This window comes from Lissotriton helveticus, chromosome 11 (genome assembly GCF_964261635.1).
Source record: "Lissotriton helveticus chromosome 11, aLisHel1.1, whole genome shotgun sequence".
NCBI classification, from domain to species: Eukaryota; Metazoa; Chordata; class Amphibia; order Caudata; family Salamandridae; genus Lissotriton; species Lissotriton helveticus.
Genome location: NC_136072.1, coordinates 709,633,553 through 709,649,405, shown reverse-complemented (window position 1 = coordinate 709,649,405; position 15,853 = coordinate 709,633,553). Strand labels below are relative to the sequence as shown.

Genomic DNA, 15,853 nt, shown 5'->3' with positions numbered 1-15,853 from the left:
AATTAATACACATACAGCACAATTGTTAGCCTTATTATTTTTTAATTATAGAAGTGTGACTTCACGAGTTGAAATTAAAAACATTTCTGAATCTCGCTCCATCAACTCCCTCATCTGGTTATTCCCAAATCACCACACCACACCCAAAAATTTGGTAAATTTTATCTTAAACGAAAATGGTTCAATTTCACTGTGTTAGTATTTTCTAAAGACTTGTTTCAGCAAAATCCTTGCAACTGTCATATTGAGCTCTGCGTAACTCCTCAAGCTCTACTTCCCTCTCTTGTTCCTTCTTGATTTTGTAAATTCTCTTCTTTTCCCTCATGTGCTTCTTTCTCTTGTGTAACATGCAACTGATCTTTGTCAAAACTATCACAAAAATTATCACAAACAAAGGTGTTAGAATCTTGCCAAGAACTGAACCACCAACTTCTTGAAACCAGGTTTTGATAGCTTGGAATCTTTTTGAAAGACGTTCTGGAAAATCATCCTCTTCTAAAGGGACTATTTCTGAATGCATCTCTGTGATGTTTCTAATGTACATTTCAATATTCTTACTCTCGTCAGGGATGTAAGTACAGCAATGCTGCACATGTAAAATGCCACAGACTCCTCCCTCTTTTGCTAGGAGTATGTCCAGGGCAAGGCGATTTTGCATCACCATCGATCTGACCGCAATGACCTCCACATCCACTAACTGAAAACCACCTGCTGTGTCAGTGGACAATCTGTCAACAATTGTGGACAATTTTCTGATTCTTCCTGCATTCAGGGTTATACCTACTAAAGGTATTACTGCCTCAAAGATGTCTCCCAACATTTCTGAGAAACTTTCTCTTTTAAACCTGTTTGCATGACTACTGGTTTCAAATGAACCTTCTGCATTTCTGTCAACATGAAAAATCTTTGGAAAAACAAGACCAACAAAACATGTCCCGTACCAATGGTCCGGGAGATTATAAAAAGCTTTATCTCCGCAGACAAAATAGATCCCAGGAAAAATTGGATCTCTGCCACCTTTGAATCCCCAACCCCCCATGATTTGGTAAGTGTCCTCACAATTGCTAGCTCCTACAAAATAATTATCGAAAAGGGTATTATCTCTTCTAATGCAAAGCTTGCCACTAATTGGTTTATCTATGTGAATTGCAACATTGTCAAAAGACTTGCCATTAAGCCTTTCATCCTCCTTCTGCCAAAACTTCGATTTGGTCTGTTTGACCATCTCATTTCTTTTATAAATCGCCCTTCTCTCCTCAACAAGGTTCAGGAAAGTCTTTTCCTCAGCTCTCAATTTGCAGGTTAAATTATTTCTGTATGCGTACTCATAAGTAAGTTCATTAGTAACTAAAAAGAATTCCCTCATCTGTTTGGCTTTTTTATGTTTATTTAAAGCATTTTCTATTTTCAAGTTAACAAAAATCTCGTCATAATTTGAATAATAGTACTCTAAGCGACCAGTTTGGTAAAATAAACTAGCTATCACACTGCAGGTTATGCCATAAGTAAGAGGAAGCATATTGTATGTCACTCCCTCAGAGACAGAAGCAGGCAACTTTCCACAAATGTAGCAGTCTTTGACACCCATGACCTTAACATACTCTCCCAAAAGCCTCGAAAATGTATTGCTTGAAAAATCACCAACAGACCTATCCTGATGAACATCTGGTCTGTGATCAATAACCTTGTTAGCTTTGTGTGTTGCACTATGTTTGTCTTGACTAACTGAAGCTTTACTTGTCATATTGACCTTGTACCTCTCCTTATCGATCCCGAAAGGAAAAATGACAGCTAAAACTAACTAGAGCAGAATTAATATGAGCATACATATCAGAGTCATCTTACAGCATTTTTTGAAAATGGAACATTTTGAAGTACCATGCGTCAAAACAAAAGGCATTTTTTTTTCAAAGAAACCTTATTTATAAAAAGAGAAAACAAACATTTTCAAAAATTTCAAAAAATACCTAAACACCCCCCTTTTAAAAATTATTATTATTTTTTATTTTTTAAAACCCTCAAACAATTTTTTTTCGACCTTGCGTCACAAGTTATTCTCCAACTAAATACAATTTCTTCGACCTTTGTCACCTAACACAATTTCTTCAGCCTTATGCCAAGAACAGAAACCTAAGCTTAATCCTAAATTCTAACAGGTTAGTACTTCAATCATTGTCACCATTGTCCTCAATTTCTTCCTGACTACTACTGTTTATCTCAATTACAGGTGGGATTATTAAATAAGCCCACTCAGGAGACTTGTATTTTTGATTCGGCTTTAAAACTCTCTTTGTCTTTCTAGAAATTACTTCTATTTTCTTTCCTTTCTCCGCTTTCCTTTCAGGATCCTCCTGACTCGTTATCTCATTCACCTGCTCTTTCGACCTCTTTACTAACCTGACCCTCAACCTTCCATTTTCAGTTGGCCAGGTTTCTCCTTTTCTCAAGATTTTCCTTTTTGGCTCAGTCACATTAGATTCTGTTTTCCACGATCTTTTCTTCACTCTTTCCCTCTGACACTCTTCATCACTCTCTCCAGAGTCACTGTCAGAAATTTCAATTGTTATCCCAGGATCTTTTCTAATCGGCAGTCTCACTCCGTTAGGAACAGCACTCTTTCTCCCATCACTGGTACTCGGTGATTCGCCTTCCTCCACTTCTTCAATCACCTTTAACTTCCCAGATCCGGACTTCTTGTTCCTGCTTTCAGAGCTTGTTTTCTGCTTTTCGATACTCTTCTGGTCTTGCTTCTGAACTTGATCAGACTCTTCTGTTGTTTCTTTTTCTTTACTTTTATCTTGATCAGGTTCTTTCACTTCTCCTGTTTCCTTGTCTGATTCTTCTGCTGATTCTTTGTCTAGCAGATTCTCTTCATCTTCAGAATCTATTTCAATGATTTTCAAGTCTTTTCCAATCAAATCTCCATTCACAGATGGCTTTTCCAGATGTCGACCTCTCTGTCGATCTTCAGAATCTGGATTTCTTTCAGCTTCTTCTTCAGAATCTGAATCATCTGTTGTCTCACTTTCCTCATCAGAGTTTTCAGGTGTAGGTATCGGAATAGTGTGACTGGGATGAATCCACCTTTTCAATCCTCTACACTTTACTGCATTCGTTGTCACGAGAATCACCTGCCTTGGTTTCTGCCACCTCGGGACCAAGCAGTTTCTTCTTCGATGAACTTTTGTTCTGACCCAGTCCCCAGGTCTCAGATCATGTGTCTGCACTTTGTCTTTTGATTGTATTTCAGTTCCCACTTGATTAGACACAGAAGTTACTACGTCAGACAGCCGTTTGCAATACTCCAAAATCGCACTGTCATTAATGCTTAACAGTTTTCCCACTGGTACAAAAGCTTGTCTCATGACTCTGCCCATAAGAATTTCATGAGGAATCAGACCTGTCTTTTTATCTGGTGTACTTCTTAAAGTCATCAGAACAAGTGGAAGAGCATCTGTCCACTTTATGCCTGTATCAAGACACATTTTTCCAATCCTATTTTTGATAGTTCCATTAATCTGCTCAACTACTCCAGATGCCTCTGGTCTGTATGCACAATGTATTTTCTGCTCAATGTGTAATGCTTCACAGATCAATTTCATCAGTTTGTTATTAAAATGTCCCCCTCCATCACTCTCAATAGTGACAGGGAAACCTTACCTAGGAATTATTTCTCGCAGAAGCAACTTTGCCACTGTAATTGAATCACTGTGACGTGTAGGAAATGCTTCTACCCACCTTGAAAACAAACACACAACCACTAAAACATATTTCAAACAGTTGTGTCTCGGCATTTCAATGAAATCCATCTGAAGTCTGGTGAAAGGACCACCCTCCCGACCTATGATTCCTGGTCCCACAACTGATTTCCTGTTTGGGTTCATTTGCTGGCAAGTCAAACACCTTTGGCAGAGAGACTCTGCAATCGTTCTAAACTTGGTATTGAACCAGGTCTCTTTGAAAAGCCTAATCATAGAATCTCTTCCAATATGACCAGGGCCATGATACATTCTGGCCATGTCAGCAATCATGCAATTTGGTAAAACTACCCTGCCATCTTTGTAAGTCCAAACTCCATCCTCATCTTGCTGTCTACATTCTGCTTTCAACCATGTGTCTTTCTCTTCATCATCAGCTTAATTTTGCAAATCCCTGATTTTCTGCCATGTCTCTACAACAGATGTTAGCATCAACGAATTTGAACCAAATTCTTTGTTTCTCTCCCGATTGAGTACATAATTATTCCTTGCACAATACTTTGCGATTTCATCCGCATATGCATTGCCTCTGGTGATAAAATCTTCACCCTTTCTGTGAGCTGCACACTTTACTACAGCAATCTCTTTTGGCAACTGTATGCCATCAATTAGTCTTTTAATGAACACTGCATTTCTGATTGGAAAACCTGCTGATGTCATGTAGCCTCTCTGAGACCAGAGCTGTCCATAATCATGCACAACTCCGTACCCATACTGGCTATCCGTAATTATGGTAACTCTCAAATCTTTTCCCAATTCACATGCACGAATTAAAGCAATCAATTCAGCCACCTGTGCCAAACGAATTCCTTCAAGACATGATGCTTCCTCAACATCTGCTACTGTTCAGACTGAGTATGCTGCTCTCAAAACACCTCCTTCTGATCTTAGACAGGAGCCATCTACAAAATAGACATAATCTGATTCAGGCAACGGTACATCTTTAATGTCCTGCCTTGGCTTGGTACAGTATTCCATGACATCCAAGCATTCATGCTCCACATCATTTTCATCAATATTCTCAGTGTCAGGTAACAGTGTGGAAGGATTTAAATTCACACACCTTGCTATTGACACATTGTCTGATCCCAGAATGATTTTCTCGTATTTTGTCAACCTGTTGCTTGTCAGGTGCTGCGTTTTACTTCTTGTAAGAAGAATTTCAACTGAATGGGGAACATAGACTTTTACAGGAAATACCATTATGATTCCTTCACTCTGCTCAAGGCTAACACTTGTTGCTGCAACTGCTTTTAAGCAACCTGGTAAGGCTTTTGCAACTGGGTCAAGAACTGCTGAGAAGTAGGCAATAGGTTTACTCATATTTCCATGTCTCTGAATTAACACAGACAAGGCACATCCTTCCCTCTCACTGCAATACAGTTCAAAACCTTTCTCATAATCTGGCATGCCCAGAGCTGGAGCTTCACACAGGCTTCTCTTTAGTTTTTCAAAAGCTTCCCACTCAGACTCAGTAAGGATAATTGGATCTTTTACATCTGATTTTGTCAATCTCTGCAGTGGCTTCGCAATTACTGAAAATCCACTGATCCATTGACGACAGTAACCAACCATTCCCAGAAACATTCTCACCTGTCTCTGTGTTCTTGGAGGTAGCATTCCCTGAATCATTTTAATTCTCTCAATTGTCACCTGTCTCATTGCTTTTGCAATTCTATGACCAAGATATTTCACTTCCTGTTTACAAAACTGCAACTTTGCAGGGGACACTTTATGTCCCTCATCTGCCAGATGATTCAAAAGAGTTATTGTATCTGTTACACAGTTTTCTCTTGTTTTTGCTGCTACCAACAGATCGTCAATGTACTGGACTAATGTCGATCTGCCAGGTAGATTCAAATCTTCCAATGATCTTTTCAATAACTCATTAAAGATAGAAGGACTCTCTGTATACCCTTGAGGGATTCTGCACCATGCGAGGGTCCTACTATGGAACCTGAAAGCAAAGATTTCCTGGCTCTCTGGATGCAATGGAACAGTAAAGAACGCATTGCAAAGATCAATGACAGTATACCATTCTGCATCATGCGGAATCTGGTAAAGAATGACAGCTGGGTTTGGAACAACTGGACAACAAGGCACAACAATTTGGTTAATTTTTCTCAAATCCTGAACAATCCTATACGTTCCATTTGGCTTTTTGATCCCCATAATCGGTGAGTTACAAGGGCTACTCACAATTTCTTTTAAAACACCTTGCTTAATGAATTTTTCAATTACAGGAATAACACCCTCAATTGTTTCTGCTTTCATTTTGTACTGAGGAATGTTTGGAAATTCTATTCCCTACTTCACTGTGATTTTGACTGGATCGACATGCTTCATCAGACCCATTTCGTTTCCAGTCAAATCCCAAATTTCAGATTTAACTGTCTTTTTCAGTTCCTCTGGTAAATTTTCTTTGTCAAAGGAAGGAAACAATCTCGTTTCTTCTGCCTCAACCATTAGCATAGTCATTCTGTACAACCCATCTTCCTCCATGGTTTGTAATTCTATTCCATCAGGTGAACAATATATTCTGCAATTCATTTTGCACAATATATCTCTCCCTAGCAAATTAACAGGACTGCTGTTGCAAACTACAAATCTGTGTTTGTCTTTAAAACCACCAATTTCCACATTCACTGGTTCAGTAAGGTCCGTCTTCATCTGTTGATTACTTACTCCGACTACTTGGATGGTATCCCCAGAGAGAGGTAGGTTTTCAATTTCCACTGATCTAACAGTAGAACGGGTAGCACCAGTGTCCACAAGAAAAGTAATCTCTACATTATTTACTTTCCCATTTACAAATGGACCAGACTGGTCAACCTCAAGAGTGGCTTCAATCACACACTCTTCCCCCTCTCTCGGGCACCGTCAGAAGCAGTCATCAGAATCACTTCCTTGGTTTCCTGTTAACAAAAATTGTCCTGTTGCATTTTGCAAATTTTGCCTTTGCGCTCTTATTACCTGATCACCTCCGCTGAATCCAGTATCTGGATTGAATTTCTGACCTCCCCCACAAATAGGAAATGGAGGCAGTGGAATCTGATTCTGCTGTTGTGTTAACTGCTGCTGTAGCCGTCGCTGAAGACTCATATCATTTAGCTGTCGCTGTAGCTGCAGCTGTTGTTGCAGATCAACGTCATTCTGCATCTGTGGGTTTAATGATGTATTTTTAAAATTTCGGGGTGGATTTTTACACTCGTTCTTCCAATGGCCTATCTCGCCGCAATTAAAACAAGGTAACTTTTGTTTTAACTCCTCAATTTTTGGATTAAACTTTGGCTTAAAATTAATACAATTATTTTTAAACTTTCCCTGACTCTGATTCTGGTTCTGTGCGAAGTTTCCATTTTTATTTTCAAGGCTTGCAATCTGTTGCTCAGCCACCTTCACCTGTGCCCACATTGCCTTTTCTTTTAACTTCTTCTGCTTGGCCTCCAACTCATCACTGCAGTATTTTGCCTTTCTCAAAATATCATCAACTGAGTTTGATTGCCATCCGACAATATTATTCCTGATCATTTCTCCAATTTCTGGTCTAAGACCATAGACGAATCTGTAAATAAAATGGCTCATGTCCTTTTCATCTAATTTTTCATAGCCACTGTATTGTTTAAAGACCAATAATAACCTTTCATAAAATGAATGAACTGATTCTTTAGGTTCCTGATTTGTTCTGTCTATTTTAAACCAATCTACTTCCTTTGGGGCAATTTTTTGTTTTAACCAGTAAATCACTTTTTCATAAAATTCCATGACCTCCGGTGCTGGAGCACCTGTTTCTTTAATTTGATCTGGTTCAGCTTTTGGCCAACTCACAGCGATTTTGCATTCTATCCAAAGATCTGATGGGACGACACAGTCGAAAAATCCATCCAGATCAATCCACAGAACTTTTGAAACTTTAATAAACCTGTCTACCTGTCGGTACCATTCTACAGGCTTTTCTCTCAGTCGAGGGAAATCATTAGTAAAGAGCAGAATGTCCTGTCTTGTTCATGGTACATGTACATACCCTCCACCTGCAATTTCTCTCATTGGAAACTGTTTAGACAGATTATCCAACCTATCCAACCTTTCATCTTCCTTCTTCTTGGTCCATTTCACTCTCCATTTACTCAGGTCACCCAATTTTTTAATGTAAAAAATCAATTCTTTTATGTGTGTAATTCTCCCTCCCGTATTGAAGTTCCCAATGTCTTTCTCTGTAAAGTCTAATCTGTAGTGCTTTCCCAGGTTTTGCTGTTTGCTCAAATCAATTTCTAATTCTGCTGCCAGTTCTTCCAATTGATCGTATTTATTCTTTTGTTTCCCATTGAATGCTTTTACTGATGAACAGGAGTTCATCATCTCGATAAAATTTTAAACTGTCAGGACCGATTGTGCCAATTATTAATTCTTCCAAGTCTGCTTTTAATTTTGCAACATCCAGTTTAGGATTTGTCTCAGTTTTCTCAAAAGAATCAGCATCTGACTCTGCACCCATTGGTGTCTGGTTAAAAGAACCTTGATTAAAAGTCAAGTCAGGCATTCTTGATTTTTCACGATGTATTTCAGATAAATCTGAATAAAATTTTTCAGCTACTTTTTGAATTTCTGCATTTAATGGAATTGTTAAACCTGGCTGTTTAATTTTCTTTTGATCGAAAACAGGCTGAACAGGACCAATCGTTACTGGAACTGTCACTGCTTCCATGCTTTTAGTTATCTGCCTAATTAATTCTTCTTTTGATCGCAAATATTCTGAAGTATTTGCAACTTCCTCATTACTGTCAGTTCTCATTAAATTTCTAGGGGCTTCCCTTTCCATTGGAAAACTTCTATTTTCAATAAAAGCACTAGAATTCGTTCTTGTCTCAAACTGTTCTGGAGTTCCAAAAGATTCAGAATTATTTGGGTACAATTTTGGGGAATCATTTATTGGAGGTGCACTAGGAGTGGTTCCGGCAGAAACCATTGGAGTGGACCATGAACAAGGCTGTCTCAAAGGGGCATTCTTATTATTTGTCGTATAAATTTCTTCTAAAACTGCGTCTTCTGAATCAATTTCTACAACTGTGTTATTTTTCTTTTCAGTTCTCTTTTCACCTGGAGACCCTAAAACCATTTCCCTAATTAAATAGAGACCATCGCACATATCTCCCTGTCTCCACATACGCATTCTATCTTCATGCGTTTCCCGTCGGTAACTCGGTATTTTTGGAAGTCTTTTTATACCACCTGCTTCTTTCTGAAGTTGAAACATCTCATCCTCCCATTCAACTAAAGCTTCAAATTGTGTTGGTCTGGGCTTCGGTACAAGAGCTAACATTTTTTCTCTTAAATTTCTTAAAACCTTTACATTAAATGAACCATCATCCGGCCAAGCCAATACGCGGTCATCCTTTGTATAATGCTTCCAAACATCAAACCACAGAACCGTATGGTAACCATATTCAACTTCCATATACGCTGCAGGTGTCTTGTACTTATAAAGTAATTTACCACCTCGCGTCTGTATTTTCTTGTCCGGTGAAATAAAATTTTAAAATTTTTGAAGTATCGAAGTCTTTTTCTCAACATGTTTATAATAATAAGTCATTTTTAAATCAAATCCGTTTAATCAGAAATGATCGTAAATGTTTCCTGGTTGTTCCGCAACACCAGCCAATCCGTGCGCGAAACACACCAACAAGCCAATCAGGTTTGAGCTACGTCACCACCCTGCTCGACCTTTAAAAACAGAGCTTCCCGCAAAAGCCAATCAGCGTTCAGCTCAACAATGTCACGTGAGCCAATCAGAGTACAGCTTGTGACGTATAGTACCCAATCACAGCGCGGACCGTGTGACGTACACAGCCGCTGCGGTTTCTCACGTCTCACTCTCAGCGCTCACCCCTCCTTCACAAAAACTTTTCACAGCGCCATTTTAAAGACACTTTTCTCAATGAAATTCGATTAATCAACAACAAAAAGAACAAATCATTTGTCTGTTTCTCTAAATAAAGCGATAGTTTTTACAGACACACAAGAGATTCTTTGCGTGGAATAGACAACGCTATTCTCACAGAATATACATTTGCCGATAAAGTAAACTTTTACTCTACCCTTCACACATGTAATAACGAACGCGCTTCTCTCTGAATGCACATAAACTAGTAATTCAAAGTTTGACTCGAACGAAATTACAGGACCATTTACGCACTTTCAAGCGGAAAGTATCTCTAACCATACACACATGAAATCCTGGCAGGACTCTAACCCACCAATGATATCATCAATCGTCAGTAAAATAAACAATGTTATCTTACCCTTCACTCAAGCTCGAATAAATTCTATTACTTTTTTCACCGAGAGTTTTAGAACAGGCACATTGTCCCTATACTCAAAGCTTCGATTTCATAGACAATCCTCACTATGCATATACTCCATCTAACACACCTATATCCCTAACACGTGCTGCACGACGACAAACTTGTGATATACGACGATACCACTATTTTGAAACAGATCAAATGCACTGTGTGACTTCACTCTCGCCACACTACTCTGTACCGGTACAACTAGGATTTTTCACACTGCAGGAAAAAACCTTTTGACTACACGTGACAAAAGTGAACGAACTCAACATATGTTAAACATCGATCCTATGCAACTACCATATAGCATGTCGGTTACCATAGCAACCATCAAGTCTGCTACCAAGAAATTGATCCAGCGGGCTATAGGAAATATGTCATAAGCTACGCTACCCAACTCCACAATATACACTATCAATCACTAATTAATCCTAAGGCCCATAAATCTAACATGACATATTTTGACCAACTGGACCATGTGACCTAATTAACCTATTCACAAATTATATAGATTTATATACAACCGCGGTAAAAGATTTCATCACACTTTACAAACCTTACTAATTAATTAAGCCACTGCGGCGATAAATCTAGCTAATGGTAACCTAAACACATGAAATAACAAGACCAGCTTGTTTTCCAAAGTAAGATTTTTATTAGCTACTCCTTTGGAAAATGTATTAGAAATTTTTATTAAAGCATTTTTATTTGAATCATTGCAAATGGTTATGACAGTTTTATTATGAATCAAAATATTTTTGCAAATGGAAATTATTAGTTTGGCATTTTGAAAACCTAAGTCCCTAATTAATGCTAACTATAATAAAGAATTAAAGAATAAAGTCTTTGAAGACCCTTACGTGCTCCAAGGAAAGTCCAACAGCACAACACCCTCATCGAAAGGTCCGCAAGGAGAAGCATAACTCTTCCACGGGGCAAGAGTTTTTATACCTTTCTACGCTAAGCTAATCTAAGAAAATGTATTTTTCTCTGCTGAAATCAGAGTCCCATTGGTCCAAAAGTGACAGGCGACGTGTCACCACATTTTAGAATCACAGTTCCGTCACATTCTTAGAGACCATTGTCTCTAGTTTTCGAACAACGCAGCTTCCTCCAGTTCGCAACATTTGATACAAGGAAAGTTTTTGGCTCCCTCAGATACGTAGTTGTTTCAGGCCTTTTTGCCGGTTCCTGGCCTTGGCCTCGCTCAACCAAGAGACTGTCAGCTCAGCACGACAAATTTGCTTCAGGACAAGAGGAAATCGCTGCCAACATGGACTCACTCTGGCTCCAAGCAGATTTTTGCAAGCACGAAAATTCACTAGGCCCAAAAACCTTTTTCATCAACTATCATATAAACAAACACTAAAGAATAATTAATACGAGTAATATAGTTTGTTCTGTTGCCACCCTCCATAACTAATGTTTAACCCATTAGTCTAAATTACCTAGCTATAATGCACAAATAAAGCAGCATTTTATATCTACCATTCTTCATTTAATCCAGCAGGGTTCTTTATGCACCTATAGAGAATAGAGTGACCCCACATAAACAGGGAAGCAAAATAAGCGCATGCCATTTATTCTAAAACAGCTGCAGTTAATTTTTGACATGACAATAGACACGATTAATCTTATTATTTTTCACGAACAAGGAAATGCAATATAATGCACGATTATGAGCACACATGTTAATACCCCATATGTATTCACGTGTATGTAACTTAAAACTAGGTTGAATTAATACACATACAGCACAATTGTTAGCCTTATTATTTTTTAATTATGGAAGTGTGACTTCACGAGTTGAAATAAAAAACATTTCTGAATCTCGCTCCATCAATAGTCAATGTTAGATATGTATAGTCCTTAAAAGTGGAGAGAGAAAAAACAAAATAAACAACTTTTTTTTTTCTTTCTCAAATCTAATCAAATCGAAGAGGGATGGCCCAGTCCAGTCTTACCCGGTCTTTAACGGGCTTAAAAGGGCCCGCCCTTGGCCCGGGCTTAGCTCCGCGCCTTGCCCCGCGCGCGTCCCGCGTACGCGTCTGACGCTGACTGTATATATCGGGAGGGGGGCGGGAAGAGGACCAGCTGTGGCGAATCTCCTGGCGCAGCGCCCGCTGGTCCTCGCAGTCCCGCAGGGGTAAAGCGTCTCTGCAGGGCTCCTCTCGTGATCAGGAAGTCCTTCACTGATGGAAACCTCGAGTGGCGCCCGCGAAGCTGGGGCCGCGAGGAGTAGGCAGATGACAGCTGGGAAAAGACGTGGGCTGAAAGCAAGTAGGATATCGCGTCGTCCCTCTTTAAGTGGCAGTAGACAGAGTACACAAAGCACCCGAGCCCTCCGGTCTTTAATCCAGGCGGGAGGGGGGCGGGAAGAGGACCAGCTGTGGCGAATCTCCTGGCGCAGCGCCTGCTGGTCCTCGCAGTCCTGCAGGGGTAAAGCGTCTCTGCAGGGCTGCTCTCGTGATCAGGGAGTTCTTCACTGATGGAAACCTCGAGCGGCTCCCGCGAAGCTGGGGCCGCGAGGAGTAGGCAGATGACAGCTGGGAAAAGACGTGGGCTGAAAGCAAGTAGGATATCGCGTCGTCCCTCTTTAAGTGGCAGTAGACAGAGTACACAAAGCACCCGAGCCCTCCGGTCTTTAATCCAGGCGGGAGGGGGCGGGAAGAAGACCAGCTGTGGCGAATCTCCTGGCGCAGCGCCCGCTGGTCCTCGCAGTCCCGCAGGGGTAAAGCGTCTCTGCAGGGCTCCTCTCGTGATCAGGGAGTCCTTCACTGATGGAAACCTTGAGCGGCTCCCGCAAAGCGGGGGCCCCGAGGAGTAGGCAGATGACAGCTGGGGAAAGACGTGGGCTGAAAGCAAGTAGGATATCGTGTCGTCCCTCTTTAAGTGGCAGTAGACAGAGTAACGAGAAGTGAACATTTACTTAACTAAACCAAATGGTGCTCATGCAAAATCTCATGTCGCTGCAAGCTGGATTCGAACCTAAGCGGGGAAACCCCATTGGATTTCAAGTCCAACGCCTTAACCACTCGGCCATCACAGCTGCTTGAGTATGATGTCACTGTTGTCGTATACGAGCCATGCGCTGCTCACATCAGGCCGAGACCTAAAAATTAAAGTAACGGAAGGACGGGGCACGTACCAGCAGTGCCCTGTCTCCCTCACTCATTTCGCATGCTTTCATACAATTAATAAAAATAGCAACACGCATCACTCAAAGTGAGTGACAGGGCACAGATGAGCGGTAATCAATCACTGCACATTCCTACCCTCTTTTCCCTATATTAAGGCGCTGGAACCGGGCCCTTAAGTGTACTCAGAAAGAGTCCAAAAGCCTAAACAAGACACTCTACATAAAATCAATTACTCTTTTCGTGGCTCGTCAAGATCAGGCAGGACAGGTCCAGACTACGAACCCTTCCGAACCACCTGCTCTCTAAAACACTTCCTGGGTGTAGAAATTGTCTCAATGTTTACATCTAGTTTGAGTTTTTGCCGATTAACTCTGTGACTTGATGAGGATTGCATAACGAGAAGTGAACATTTACTTAACTAAACCAAATGGTGTTCATGCAAAATCTCATGACGCTGCAAGCAGGATTAGAATCTACGCAGGGAAACCCCATTGGATTTCAAGTCCAACGCCATAACCACTCAGCCATTGCAGCTGTGTGAGTATGATATGATGTCACTGTTGTCGTATACGAGTCATGCGCTGCTCACATTAGGCCGAGACCCAAAAATTAAAGTAACGGAAGGACGGGGTACGTACTCTCTTAAACACTTCCTAAGTGTTGAAATTGTCTTAATGTTTATATTTAGTTTGAATTTTTGCTGCCCTGTCTCCCTCACTTATTTCGCATGCTTTCATACAATTAATAAAAATAGCAACACGCATTACTCAAAGTGAGTGACAGGGCACAGATGAGGGGCAATCAATCACTGCGCATTTCTACCCTCTTTTCCCTATATTACGGCGCTGGGAATGGGCCATTAACCCTTGGATGCTGGTTATTTGAAAACCCATTGTTCATGACAAGGTCAGCTTGTCATTAGCATTGAAGAGGTTAAGAGTACTCAGAAAGAGTCCCAATGCCTAAACAAGACATGCTACATAAAAAAATTACTCTTTTTGTGACTCGTCAAGATCAGGCAGGACAGGTCCAGACTACGAACCCTTCCGAACCACCTACTCTCTTAAACACTTCCTGAGTGTTGAAATTGTCTTAATGTTTACATTTAGTTTGAATTTTTGCTGTTTAACTCTGTGACTTGATGAGGATTGACTAACGAGAAGTGAAAATTTCCTTAACAAACCAAATGGTGTTCATGCAAAATCGCACGTCGCTGCAAGCAGGATTCGAACCTGCGCAGGGAAACCCCATTGGATTTCAAGTCCAATGCCTTAACCACTCAGCCATCACAACTCCATGAGTATGATGTCACTGTTGTCGTATAGGAGCCATGCGCTGCTCACGTCAGACCGAGACCTAAAAAATAAAGTAACGGAAGGATGGGGCAGGTACCAGCAGTGCTCTGTTGCCCTCACTTATTTCGCTTGCTTTCATACAATTAATAAAAAGAGCAACAAGTATCACTCAAAGTGAGTGACAGGGCACAGATGAGCAGTTATCAATCACTGCGCATTTCTACCCTCTTTTCCCTATATTACGGCGCTGGGACCGGGCCCTTAAGTGTACTCAGAAAGAGTCCAAAAGCCTAAACAAGACACTCTACATAAAAAAAATTACTCTTTTCGTGACTCGTCAAGATCAGGCATGACAGGTCCAGACTACGAACCCTTCGAACCACCTGCTCTCTAAAACACTTCCTGAGTGTTGAAATTGTCTTAATGTTTACATTTAGTTTGAGTTTTTGCTGTTTAACTCTGTGACTTGATGAGGATTGCATAACGAGAAGTGAACATTTCCTGAACAAACCAAATGGTGTTCATGCAAAATCACCCGATGCTTCAAGTAGGATTCGAACCTGCGCAGGGAAACCCCATTGAATTTCGAGTCCAACGCCTTAACCACTCTGCCATCGCAGCTCCATGAGCATGATGTCACTGTTGTCGTATATGAGCCATGCGCTGCTCACGTCAGGCCGAGACCTAAAAAATAAAGTAATATAAGGACGGGGCAGGAACCAGCAGTGCCCTGTTGCCCTCACTTATTTCACATGCTTTCATACAATTAATAAAAATAGCAACACGTATCACTCAAAGTGAGTGACAGGGCACAGATGAGCGGTAATCAATCACTGCGCATTTCTACCCTCTTTTCCTTATATTACGGCGGTGGCAAAGGGCCCTTAAGTGTACTCAGAAAGAGTCCAAAAGCCTAAACAAGACACGCTTCATAAAAAAAAATTACTCTTTTCCTGACTTGTCTAGATCAAGCAGGACAGGTCCAGACTACGAACCCTTCCGAGCCACCTGCTCTCTAAAACACTTCCTGAGTGTTGAAATTGTCTTAATGTTTACATTTAGTTTGAGTTTTTGCTGTTTAACTCTGTGACTTGATGAGGATTGCGTAACGAGAAGTGAACATTTCCTTAACAAACCAAATGGTGTTCATGCAAAATCGCACTACACTGCAAGCAGGATTCTGACCTGCGCAGGGAAACCCCATTGATTTCGAGTCCAACGCCTTAACCACTCGGCCATCGCAGCTCCATGAGTATGATGTCACTGTTGTCGTATACGAGCCATGCGCTGCTCACGTCAGGCCGAGACCTAAA

General features: G+C 40.7%; 4 non-coding genes across 4 annotated transcripts; all 4 read right to left on the bottom strand.

Moving 5' to 3' along the window:
* Positions 1-13,072: 13,072 nt before the first annotated feature.
* On the bottom strand, positions 13,073-13,154 carry TRNAS-UGA (transfer RNA serine (anticodon UGA)). Its single transcript has one exon. It is a non-coding gene; the product is annotated as a tRNA-Ser (tRNA).
* A 543-nt stretch (positions 13,155-13,697) lies between these two features.
* TRNAS-UGA (transfer RNA serine (anticodon UGA)) lies at positions 13,698-13,779 on the bottom strand. Its single transcript has one exon. It is a non-coding gene; the product is annotated as a tRNA-Ser (tRNA).
* Positions 13,780-14,456: 677 nt separating this feature from the next.
* TRNAS-UGA (transfer RNA serine (anticodon UGA)) lies at positions 14,457-14,538 on the bottom strand. The gene has a single exon. It is a non-coding gene; the product is annotated as a tRNA-Ser (tRNA).
* A 541-nt stretch (positions 14,539-15,079) lies between these two features.
* TRNAS-CGA (transfer RNA serine (anticodon CGA)) lies at positions 15,080-15,161 on the bottom strand. Its single transcript has one exon. It is a non-coding gene; the product is annotated as a tRNA-Ser (tRNA).
* Between the last annotated feature and the right edge of the window lie 692 nt (positions 15,162-15,853).